The sequence below is a fragment of the Phyllobates terribilis genome, unplaced genomic scaffold, assembly GCF_046119375.1.
Source record: "Phyllobates terribilis strain yellow unplaced genomic scaffold, ASM4611937v1 Scaffold_7__3_contigs__length_470593459, whole genome shotgun sequence".
NCBI lineage: Eukaryota > Metazoa > Chordata > Amphibia > Anura > Dendrobatidae > Phyllobates > Phyllobates terribilis.
In genome coordinates, this window is record NW_027362767.1 from 152877613 (window position 1) to 152891427 (window position 13815).

A 13815-nucleotide genomic window follows, 5' to 3' on the forward strand; every position below is an offset into this window, starting at 1 on the left:
TAGCACAGTATAGAACATGATATACAGGCAGGAGATATCCGGCAGTGTAGGGGCAGGAGCACTGGCAGCACACTATAGAACATGATATACAGGCAGGAGATATCCAGCAGTGTAGGGGCAGGAGCACTGGCAGCACAGTATAGAACTTGATATACGGACAGGAGATATCCGGCAGTGTAGGGGCAGGAGCACTGGTAGCACAGTATAGAACATGATACACAGGCAGGAGATATCCGGCAGTGTAGGGGCAGGAGCACTGGCAGCACACTATAGAACATGATATACAGGCAGGAGATATCCAGCAGTGTAGGGGCAGGAGCACTGGCAGCACAGTATAGAACTTGATATACGGACAGGAGATATCCAGCAGTGTAGGGGCAGGAGCACTGGCAGCACAGTATAGAACTTGATATACGGACAGGAGATATCCAGCAGTGTAGGGGCAGGAGCACTGGCAGCACAGTATAGAACTTGATATACGGACAGGAGATATCCGGCAGTGTAGGGGCAGGAGCACTGGCAGCACACTATAGAACATGATATACAGGCAGGAGATATCTGGCAGTGTAGGGGCAGGAGCACTGGCAGCACAGTATAGAACATGATGGACAGGCAGGAGATATCCGGCTGCACAGTATAGAACATGATATACAGGCAGGAGATATCCAGCAGTGTAGGGGCAGAAGCACTGGAAGCACAGTATAGAACATGATATACAGGCAGGAGATATCCGGAAGTGTAGGGGCAGGAGCACTGGCAGCACAGTATAGAACATGATATACAGGCAGGAGATATACGGCAGTGTAGCGGTAGGAGCACTGGCTGCACAGTATAGAACATGATATACAGGCAGGAGATATCTGGCAGTGTAGGGACAGGAGCATTGGCAGCACAGTAGAGAACATGATATACAGGCAGGAGATATCCGGCAGTGTAGGGGCAGGAGCACTGGCAGCACAGTAGAGAACATGATATACAGGCAGGAGATATCCGGCAGTGTAGGGGCAGGAGCACTGGCAGCACAGTATAGAACATGATATACAGGCAGGAGATATCCGGCAGTGTAGGGACAGGAGCATAGGCAGCACAGTGTAGAACATGATATACAGGCAGGAGATATTCGGCAGTGTAGGGGCAGGAGAACTGGCAGCACAGTATAGAACATGATATACAGGCAGGAGATATCCGGCAGTGTAGGGGCAGGAGCACTGGCAGCACAGTATAGAACATGATATACAAGCAGGAGATATCCGGCAGTGTAGGAGCAGGAGCACTGGCAGCACACTATAGAACATGATATACAGGCAGGAGATATCCGGCAGTGTAGGGGCAGGAGCACTGGCAGCACAGTATAGAACATGATATACAGGCAGGAGATATCCGGCAGTGTAGGGGCAGGAGCACTGGCAGCACAGTATAGAACATCATATACAGGCAGGAGATATCCGGCAGTATAGGGGCAGGAGCACTGGCAGCACAGTATAGAACATGATATACAGGCAGGAGATATCCGGCAGTGTAGGGGCAGGAGCACTGACAGCACAGTATAGAACATGATATACAGGCAGGAGATATCCGGCAGTGTAGGGGCAGGAGCACTGGCAGCACACTACAGAACAAGATATACAGGCAGGAGATATCTGGCAGTGTAGGGGCAGGAGCACTGGCAGCACAGTATAGAACATGATATACAGGCAGGAGATATCCGGAAGTGTAGGGGCAGGAGCACTGGCAGCACAGTATAGAACATAATGGACAGGCAGGAGATATCCGGCAGTGTAGGGACAGGAGCACTGGCAGCACAGTATAGAACATGATATACAGGCAGGAGATATCCGGCAGTGTAGGGACAGGAGCACTGTCTGCACAGTATAGAACATGATATACAGGCAGGAGATATCCGGCAGTGTAGGGGCAGGAGCACTGGCAGCACAGTATAGAACATGATATACAGGCAGGAGATATCCAGCAGTGTAGGAGCAGGAGCACTGGCAGCACACTATAGAACATAATATACAGGCAGGAGATATCCGGCAGTGTAGGAGCAGGAGCACTGGCAGCACACTATAGAACATAATATACAGGCAGGAGATATCCGGCAGTGTAGGGGCAGGAGCACTGACAGCACAGTATAGAACATGATATACAGGCAGGAGATATCTGGCAGTGTAGGGGCAGGAGCACTGGCAGCACAGTATAGAACATGATATACGGACAGGAGATATCCGGCAGTGTAGGGGCAGGAGCACTAGCAGCACAGTATAGAACATGATATACAGGCAGGAGATATCCGGCAGTGTAGGGGCAGGAGCACTGGCAGCACAGTATAGAACATGATATACGGACAGGAGATATCCGGCAGTGTAGGGGCAGGAGCACTAGCAGCACAGTATAGAACATGATATACAGGCAGGAGATATCCGGGAGTGTAGGGGCAGGAGCACTGGCAGCACAGTATAGAACATGATATACGGACAGGAGATATCCGGCAGTGTAGGGGCAGGAGCACTGGCAGCACAGTATAGAACATGATATACAGGCAGGAGATATCTGGCAGTGTAGGGGCAGGAGCACTGGCAGCACAGTATAGAACATGATGGACAGGCAGGAGATAACCGGCTGCACAGTATAGAACATGATATACAGGCATGAGATATCCAGCAGTGTAGGGGCAGAAGCACTGGAAGCACAGTATAGAACATGATATACAGGCAGGAGATATCCGGAAGTGTAGGGGCAGGAGCACTGGCAGCACAGTATAGAACATGATATACAGGCAGGAGATATACGGCAGTGTAGCGGTAGGAGCACTGGCTGCACAGTATAGAACATGATATACAGGCAGGAGATATCCGGCAGTGTAAGGGCAGGAGCACTGGCAGCACAGTATAGAACATGATATACAGGCAGGAGATATCCAGCAGTGTAGGGGCAGGAGCACTGGCAGCACAGTATAGAACAAGATATACAGGCAGGAGATATCTGCAAGTGTAGGGGCGGGAGCACTGGCAGCACAGTATAGAACATGATATAGAGGCAGGAGATATCCGGAAGTGTAGGGGCAGGAGCACTGTCAGCACAGTATAGAACATGATATACAGGAAGGAGATATCCGGCAGTGTAGGGGCAGGAGCACTGGCAGCACAGCATAGATATAGAACATGATATACAGGCAGGAGATATCCGGCAGTGTAGGGGCAGGAGCACTGGCAGCACAGTATAGAATATGATATACAGGCAGCAGATATCCGGCAGTGTAGGGGCAGGAGCACTGGCAGCACAGTATAGAACATGATATACAGGCAGGAGATATCGGGCAGTGTAGGAGCAGGAGCACTGGCAGCACAGTATAGAACATGATATACAGGCAGGAGATATCTGGCAGTGTAGTGGCAGCAGCACTGGCAGCACAGTATAGAACATAATATACAGGCAGGAGATATCTGGCAGTGTAGGGGCAGGAGCACTTGCAGCACAGTATAGAACATGATATACAGGCAGCAGATATCCGGCAATGTAGGAGCAGGAGCACTGGCAGCACAGTATAGAACATAATATACAGGCAGGAGATATCTGGCAGTGTAGGGGCAGGAGCACTTGCAGCACAGTATAGAACATGATATACAGGCAGCAGATATCCGGCAGTGTAGGGGCAGGAGTACTGGCAGCACAGTATAGTACATGATATACAGGTAGGAGATATCCGGCAGTGTAGGGGCAGGAGCACTGGCAGCACAGTATAAAACATGATATACAGGCAGGAGATATCCGGCAGTGTAGGGGCAGTAGCACTGGCAGCACAGTATAGAACATAATATACAGGCAGGAGATATCAGGCAGTGTAGGGGCAGGAGCACTGGCAGCACAGTATAGAACATGATATAAAGGCAGGAGATATCAGGCAGTGTAGGGACAGGAGCACTGGCAGCACAGTATAGAACATGATATACAGGCAGGAGATATCCGGCAGTGTAGGAGCAGGAGCACTGGCAGCACAGTATAGAACATGATATACAGGCAGGAGATATCCGGCAGTGTAGGGGCAGGAGTACTGGCAGCACAGTATAGAACATGATATACAGGCAGGAGATATCTGGCAGTGTAGGGGCAGGAGCACTGGCAGCACAGTATAGAACATGGTATACAGGCAGGAGATATCCAGCAGTGTAGGGGCAGGAGCACTGGCAGCACAGTATAGAACATGATATACAGGCAGGAGATATCTGGCAATGTAGGAGCAGGAGCACTGGCAGCACAGTATAGAACATAATATACAGGCAGGAGATATCCGGCAATGTAGGAGCAGGAGCACTGGCAGCACAGTATAGAACATGATATACAGGCAGGAGATATCCAGCAGTGTAGGGGCAGGAGCACTGGCAGCACAGTATAGAACAAGATATACAGGCAGGAGATATCTGGCAGTGTAGGGGCAGGAGCACTGGCAGCACAGTATAGAACATGATATACAGGCAGGAGATATCCGGAAGTGTAGGGGCAGGAGCACTGTCAGCACAGTATAGAACATGATATACAGGAAGGAGATATCCGGCAGTGTAGGGGCAGGAGCACTGGCAGCACAGCATAGATATAGAACATGATATACAGGCAGGAGATATCCGGCAGTGTAGGGGCAGGAGCACTGGCAGCACAGTATAGAATATGATATACAGGCAGCAGATATCCGGCAGTGTAGGGGCAGGAGCACTGGCAGCACAGTATAGAACATGATATACAGGCAGGAGATATCCGGCAGTGTAGGGACAGGAGCACTGGCAGCACAGTATAGAACATGATATACAGGCAGGAGATATCCGGCAGTGTAGGAGCAGGAGCACTGGCAGCACAGTATAGAACATGATATACAGGCAGGAGATATCGGGCAGTGTAGGAGCAGGAGCACTGGCAGCACAGTATAGAACATGATATACAGGCAGGAGATATCTGGCAGTGTAGTGGCAGCAGCACTGGCAGCACAGTATAGAACATAATGGACAGGCAGGAGATGTCCGGCAGTGTAGGGGCAGGAGCACTGGCAGCACAGTATAGAATATGATATACAGGCAGCAGATATCCGGCAGTGTAGGGGCAGGAGCACTGGCAGCACAGTATAGAACATGATATACAGGCAGGAGATATCGGGCAGTGTAGGAGCAGGAGCACTGGCAGCACAGTATAGAACATGACATACAGGCAGGAGATATCTGTCAGTGTAGTGGCAGCAGCACTGGCAGCACAGTATAGAACATAATGGACAGGCAGGAGATATCCGGCAGTGTAGGGGCAGGAGCACTGGCAGCACAGTATAGAACATGATATACAGGCAGGAGATATCTGGCAGTGTAGGGGCAGGAGCACTGGCAGCACAGTATAGAACATGATATACAGGCAGGAGATATCCGGCAATGTAGGAGCAGGAGCACTGGCAGCACAGTATAGAACATAATATACAGGCAGGAGATATCTGGCAGTGTAGGGGCAGGAGCACTTGCAGCACAGTATAGAACATGATATACAGGCAGCAGATATCCGGCAGTGTAGGGGCAGGAGCACTGGCAGCACAGTATAGTACATGATATACAGGTAGGAGATATCCGGCAGTGTAGGGGCAGGAGCACTGGCAGCACAGTATAAAACATGATATACCGGCAGGAGATATCCGGCAGTGTAGGGGCAGGAGCACTGGCAGCACACTATAGAACATGATATACAGGCAGGAGATATCTGGCAGTGTAGGAGCAGGAGCACTGGAAGCACAGTATAGAACATGATGGACAGGCAGGAGATATCCGGCTGCACAGTATAGAACATGACATACAGGCTGTAGATATCCAGCAGTGTAGGGGCAGAAGCACTGGAAGCACAGTATAGAACATGATATACATGCAGGAGATATACGGCAGTGTAGCGGCAGGAGCACTGGCAGCACAGTATAGAACATGATATACAGGCAGGAGATATCCGGCAGTGTAGGGGCAGGAGCACTGGCAGCACAGTATAGAACATGATATACAGGCAGGAGATATCCGGCAGTGTAGGGACAGGAGCACTGGCAGCACAGTATACAACATGATATACAGGCAGGAGATATCTGGCAGTGTAGGGGCAGGAGCACTGGCAGCACAGTATAGAACATGACATACAGGCAGGAGATATCCGGGAGTGTAGGGGCAGGAGCACTGTCAGCACAGTATAGAACATGACATACAGGCAGGAGATATCCGGCAGTGTAGGGGCAGGAGCACTGGCAGCACAGTATAGAACATGATATACAGGCAGGAGATATCCAGAAGTGTAGGGGCAGGAGCACTGGCAGCACAGTATAGATATAGAACATGATATACAGGCAGGAGATATCCAGAAGTGTAGGGGCAGGAGCACTGTCAGCACAGTATAGAACATGATATACAGGCAGGAGATATCCGGCAGTGTAGGGGCAGGAGCACTGGCAGCACAGAATAGAATATGATATACAGGCAGCAGATATCCGGCAGTGTAGGGGCAGGAGCACTGGCAGCACAGTATAGAACATGATATACAGGCAGGAGATATCCGGCAGTGTAGGATCAGGAGCACTGGCAGCACAGTATAGAACATGATATACAGGCAGGAGATATCCGGCAGTGTAGTGGCAGCAGCACTGGCAGCACAGTATAGAACATGATATACAGGCAGGAGATATCTGGCAGTGTAGTGGCAGCAGCACTGGCAGCACAGTATAGAACATAATGGACAGGCAGGAGATGTCCGGCAGTGTAGGGGCAGGAGAACTGGCAGCACAGTATAGAACATGATATACAGGCAGGAGATATCCGGCAGTGTAGGGGCAGGAGCACTGGCAGCACAGTATAGAACATGATATACAGGCAGGAGATATCCGGCAGTGTAGGAGCAGGAGCACTGGCAGCACAGTATAGAACATAATGGACAGGCAGGAGATATCCGGCAGTGTAGGGGCAGGAGCACTGGCAGCACAGTATAGAACATGATATACCGGCAGGAGATATCCGGCAGTGTAGGGGCAGGAGCACTGGCAGCACAGTATAGAACATGATATACAGGCAGGAGATATCCGGCAGTGTAGGGGCAGGAGCACTGGCAGCACAGTATAGAACATGATATACAGACAGGAGATATCCGGCAGTGTAGGGGCAGGAGCACTGGCAGCACAGTATAGAACATGATATACAGGCAGGAGATATCTGGCAGTGTAGGAGCAGGAGCACTGGCAGCACAGTATAGAACATGATGGACAGGCAGGAGATATCCGGCTGCACAGTATAGAACCTGATATACAGGCTGTAGATATCCAGCAGTGTAGGGGCAGAAGTACTGGAAGCACAGTATAGAACATGATATACAGGCAGGAGATATACGGCAGTGTAGCGGCAGGAGCACTGTCAGCACAGTATAGAACATGATATACAGGCAGGAGATATCCGGCAGTGTAGGGGCAGGAGCACTGGCAGCACAGTATAGAACATGATATACAGGCAGGAGATATCCGGCAGTGTAGGGACAGGAGCACTGTCAGCACAGTATAGAACATGATATACAGGCAGGAGATATCCGGCAGTGTAGGGGCAGGAGCACTGTCAGCACAGTATAGAACATGATATACAGGCAGGAGATATCCGGCAGTGTAGGGGCAGGAGCACTGGCAGCACATTATAGAACATGATATACAGGCAGGAGATATCCGGCAGTGTAGGGGCAGGAGCACTGGCAGCACAGTATAGAACATGACATACAGGCAGGAGATATCCGGCAGTGTAGGGGCAGGAGCACTGGCAGCACAGTATAAAACATGATATACAGGCAGGAGATATCTGGCAGTGTAGGGGCAGGAGCACTGGCAGCACAGTATAGAATATCACATACAGGCAGGAGATATCCAGCAGTGTAGGGGCAGGAGCACTGTCAGCACAGTATAGAACATGATATACAGGCAGGAGATATCCGGCAGTGTAGGGGCAGGAGCACTGGCAGCACAGTATAGATATAGAACATGATATACAGGCAGGAGATATCCGGAAGTGTAGGGGCAGGAGCACTGTCAGCACAGTATAGAACATGATATACAGGCAGGAGATATCCGGCAGTGTAGGGGCAGGAGCACTGGCAGCACAGTATAGAACATGATATACAGGCAGGAGATATCCGGCAGTGTAGGGGCAGGAGCACTAGCAGCACAGTATAGAACATGATATACAGGCAGGAGATATCCGGCAGTGTAGGGACAGGAGCTCTGGCAGCACAGTATGGAACATGATATACAGGCAGGAGATATCCAGCAGTGTAGGGGCAGGAGCACTGGCAGCACAGTATAGAACATGATATACAGACAGGAGATATCTGGCAGTGTAGGGACAGGAGCACTGGCAGCACAGTATAGAACATGATATACAGGCAGGAGATATCTGGCAGTGTAGGGGCAGGAGCACTGGCAGCACAGTATAGAACATGATATACAGGCAGGAGATATCAGGCATTGTAGGGGCAGGAGCACTGGCAGCACAGTATAGAACATGATATACAGGCAGGAGATATCCGGCAGTGTAGGGGCAGGAGCACTGGAAGCACAGTATAGAACATGATATACAGGCAGGAGATATCCGGCAGTGTAGGGGCAGGAGCACTGGCAGCACAGTATAGAACATGATATACAGGCAGGAGATATCCAGCAGTGTACGGGCGGGAGCACTGGCAGCACAGTATAGAACATGATATACAGGCAGGAGATATCCGGCAGTGTAGGGGCAGGAGCACTGGCAGCACAGTATAGAACATGGTATACAGGCAGGAGATATCCGGCAGTGTAGGGACAGGAGCACTGGCAGCACAGTATAGAACATGATATACAGGCAGGAGATATCCGGCAATGTAGGGGCAGGAGCACTGGCAGCACAGTATAGAACATGATATACAGGCAGGAGATATCCGACAGTGTAGGGGCAGGAGCACTGGCAGCACAGTATAGAACATGGTATACAGGCAGGAGATATCCGGCAGTGTAGGGGCAGGAGCACTGGCAGCACAGTATAGAACATGATATACAGGCAGGAGATATCCGGCAATGTAGGGGCAGGAGCACTGGCAGCACAGTATAGAACATGATCTACAGGCAGGAGATATCCAGCAGTGTTGGAGCAGGAGCACTGGCAGCACAGTATAGAACATGATATACAGGCAGGAGATATCCGGCAGTGTAGGGGCAGGAGCACTGGCAGCACAGTATAGAACATGATATACAGGCAGGAGATATCCGGCAGTGTAGGGACAGGAGCATTGGCAGCACAGTATAGAACATGACATACAGGCAGGAGATATTCGGCAGTGTAGGGGGAGGAGAACTGGCAGCACAGTATAGAACATGATATACAGGCAGGAGATATCCGGCAGTGTAGGGACAGGAGAACTGGCAGCACAGTATAGAACATGATATACAGGTAGGAGATATCTGGCAGTGTAGGGGCAGGAGCACTGGCAGCACAGTATAGAACATGATATACAGGCAGGAGATATCCGGCAGTGTAGGGGCAGGAGCACTGGCAGCACAGTATAGAACATGATATACAGGCAGGAGATATCCGGCAGTGTAGGGGCAGGAGCACTGGCAGCACAGTATAGAACATGATATACAGGCAGGAGATATCCGGCAGTGTAGGAGCAGAAGCACTGGCAGCACAGTATAGAACATAATGGACAGGCAGGAGATATCCGGCAGTGTAGGGAAAGGAGCACTGGCAGCACAGTATAGAACATGATATACAGGCAGGAGAAATCCGGCAGTGTAGGGACAGGAGCACTGTCAGCACAGTATAGAACATGATATACAGGCAGGAGATATCCGGCAGTGTAGGGGCAGGAGCACTGGCAGCACAGTATAGAACATGATATACAGGCAGGAGATATCCGGCAGTGTAGGAGCAGGAGCACTGGCAGCACACTATAGAACATGATATACAGGCAGGAGATATCCGGCAGTGTAGGGGCAGGAGCACTGGCAGCACAGTATAGAACATGATATACAGGCAGGAGATATCTGGCAGTGTAGGGGTAGGAGCACTGGCAGCACAGTATAGAACATGATATACAGGCAGGAGATATCCGGCAGTGTAGGGGCAGGAGCACTGGCAGCACAGTATAGAACATGATATACAGGCAGGAGATATCCGGCAGTGTAGGGGCAGGAGCACTGGCAGCACAGTATAGAACATGATATACAGGCAGGAGATATCCGGCAGTGTAGGGACAGGAGCTCTGGCAGCACAGTATGGAACATGATATACAGGCAGGAGATATCCAGCAGTGTAGGGGCAGGAGCACTGGCAGCACAGTATAGAACATGATATACAGACAGGAGATATCTGGCAGTGTAGGGACAGGAGCACTGGCAGCACAGTATAGAACATGATATACAGGCAGGAGATATCTGGCAGTGTAGGGGCAGGAGCACTGGCAGCACAGTATAGAACATGATATACAGGCAGAAGATATCAGGCATTGTAGGGGCAGGAGCACTGGCAGCACAGTATAGAACATGATATACAGGCAGGAGATATCCGGCAGTGTAGGGGCAGGAGCACTGGAAGCACAGTATAGAACATGATATACAGGCAGGAGATATCCGGCAGTGTAGGGGCAGGAGCACTGGCAGCACAGTATAGAACATGATATACAGGCAGGAGATATCCAGCAGTGTACGGGCGGGAGCACTGGCAGCACAGTATAGAACATGATATACAGGCAGGAGATATCCGGCAGTGTAGGGGCAGGAGCACTGGCAGCACAGTATAGAACATGGTATACAGGCAGGAGATATCCGGCAGTGTAGGGACAGGAGCACTGGCAGCACAGTATAGAACATGATATACAGGCAGGAGATATCCGGCAATGTAGGGGCAGGAGCACTGGCAGCACAGTATAGAACATGATATACAGGCAGGAGATATCCGACAGTGTAGGGGCAGGAGCACTGGCAGCACAGTATAGAACATGGTATACAGGCAGGAGATATCCGGCAGTGTAGGGGCAGGAGCACTGGCAGCACAGTATAGAACATGATATACAGGCAGGAGATATCCGGCAATGTAGGGGCAGGAGCACTGGCAGCACAGTATAGAACATGATCTACAGGCAGGAGATATCCAGCAGTGTTGGAGCAGGAGCACTGGCAGCACAGTATAGAACATGATATACAGGCAGGAGATATCCGGCAGTGTAGGGGCAGGAGCACTGGCAGCACAGTATAGAACATGATATACAGGCAGGAGATATCCGGCAGTGTAGGGACAGGAGAACTGGCAGCACAGTATAGAACATGATATACAGGTAGGAGATATCTGGCAGTGTAGGGGCAGGAGCACTGGCAGCACAGTATAGAACATGATATACAGGCAGGAGATATCCGGCAGTGTAGGGGCAGGAGCACTGGCAGCACAGTATAGAACATGATATACAGGCAGGAGATATCCGGCAGTGTAGGGGCAGGAGCACTGGCAGCACAGTATAGAACATGATATACAGGCAGGAGATATCCGGCAGTGTAGGAGCAGAAGCACTGGCAGCACAGTATAGAACATAATGGACAGGCAGGAGATATCCGGCAGTGTAGGGACAGGAGCACTGGCAGCACAGTATAGAACATGATATACAGGCAGGAGAAATCCGGCAGTGTAGGGACAGGAGCACTGTCAGCACAGTATAGAACATGATATACAGGCAGGAGATATCCGGCAGTGTAGGGGCAGGAGCACTGGCAGCACAGTATAGAACATGATATACAGGCAGGAGATATCCGGCAGTGTAGGAGCAGGAGCACTGGCAGCACACTATAGAACATGATATACAGGCAGGAGATATCCGGCAGTGTAGGGGCAGGAGCACTGGCAGCACAGTATAGAACATGATATACAGGCAGGAGATATCTGGCAGTGTAGGGGTAGGAGCACTGGCAGCACAGTATAGAACATGATATACAGGCAGGAGATATCCGGCAGTGTAGGGGCAGGAGCACTGGCAGCACAGTATAGAACATGATATACAGGCAGGAGATATCCGGCAGTGTAGGGGCAGGAGCACTGGCAGCACAGTATAGAACATGATATACAGGCAGGAGATATCCGGCAGTGTAGGGGCAGGAGCACTGGCAGCACAGTATAGAACATGATATACAGGCAGGAGATATCCGGCAGTGTAGGGGCAGGAGCACTGGCAGCACACTATAGAACATGATATACAGGCAGGAGATATCCAGCAGTGTAGGGGCAGGAGCACTGGCAGCACAGTATAGAACATGATATACAGGCAGGAGATATCCGGCAGTGTAGGGGCAGGAGCACTGGCAGCACAGTATAGAACATGATATACAGGCAGGAGATATCCGGCAGTGTAGGGGCAGGAGCACTGGCAGCACAGTATAGAACTTGATATACGGACAGGAGATATCCAGCAGTGTAGGGGCAGGAGCACTGGCAGCACAGTATAGAACATGATATACAGGCAGGAGATATACGGCAGTGTAGCGGTAGGAGCACTGGCTGCACAGTATAGAACATGATATACAGGCAGGAGATATCCGGCAGTGTAGGGGCAGGAGCACTGGCAGCACACTATAGAACATGATATACAGGCAGGAGATATCCAGCAGTGTAGGGGCAGGAGCACTGGCAGCACAGTATAGAACAAGATCTACAGGCAGGAGATATCTGGCAGTGTAGGGGCGGGAGCACTGGCAGCACAGTATAGAACATGATATACAGGCAGGAGATATCCGGAAGTGTAGGGGCAGGAGCACTGTCAGCACAGTATAGAACATGATATACAGGAAGGAGATATCTGGCAGTGTAGGGGCAGGAGCACTGGCAGCACAGCATAGATATAGAACATGATCTACAGGCAGGAGATATCCGGCAGTGTAGGGGCAGGAGCACTGGCAGCACAGTATAGAATATGATATACAGGCAGCAGATATCCGGCAGTGTAGGGGCAGGAGCACTGGCAGCACAGTATAGAACATGATATACAGGCAGGAGATATCGGGCAGTGTAGGAGCAGGAGCACTGGCAGCACAGTATAGAACATGATATACAGGCAGGAGATATCTGGCAGTGTAGTGGCAGCAGCACTGGCAGCACAGTATAGAACATAATGGACAGGCAGGAGATGTCCGGCAGTGTAGGTGCAGGAGCACTGGCAGCACAGTATAGAACATGATATACAGGCAGGAGATATCTGGCAGTGTAGGGGCAGGAGCACTGGCAGCACAGTATAGAACATGATATAAAGGCAGGAGATATCCGGCAATGTAGGAGCAGGAGCACTGGCAGCACAGTATAGAACATAATATACAGGCAGGAGATATCTGGCAGTGTAGGGGCAGGAGCACTTGCAGCACAGTATAGAAGATGATATACAGGCAGCAGATATCCGGCAGTGTAGGGGCAGGAGCACTGGCAGCACAGTATAGTACATGATATACAGGCAGGAGATATCCGGCAGTGTAGGGGCAGGAGCACTGGCAGCACAGTATAAAACATGATATACAGGCAGGAGATATCCGGCAGTATAGGGGCAGGAGCACTGGCAGCACAGTATAGAACATAATATACAGGCAGGAGATATCAGGCAGTGTAGGGGCAGGAGCACTGGCAGCACAGTATAGAACATGATATAAAGGCAGGAGATATCAGGCAGTGTAGGGACAGGAGCACTGGCAGCACAGTATAGAACATGATATACAGGCAGGAGATATCCGGCAGTGTAGGGACAGGAGAACTGGCAGCACAGTATAGAACATGATATACAGGCAGG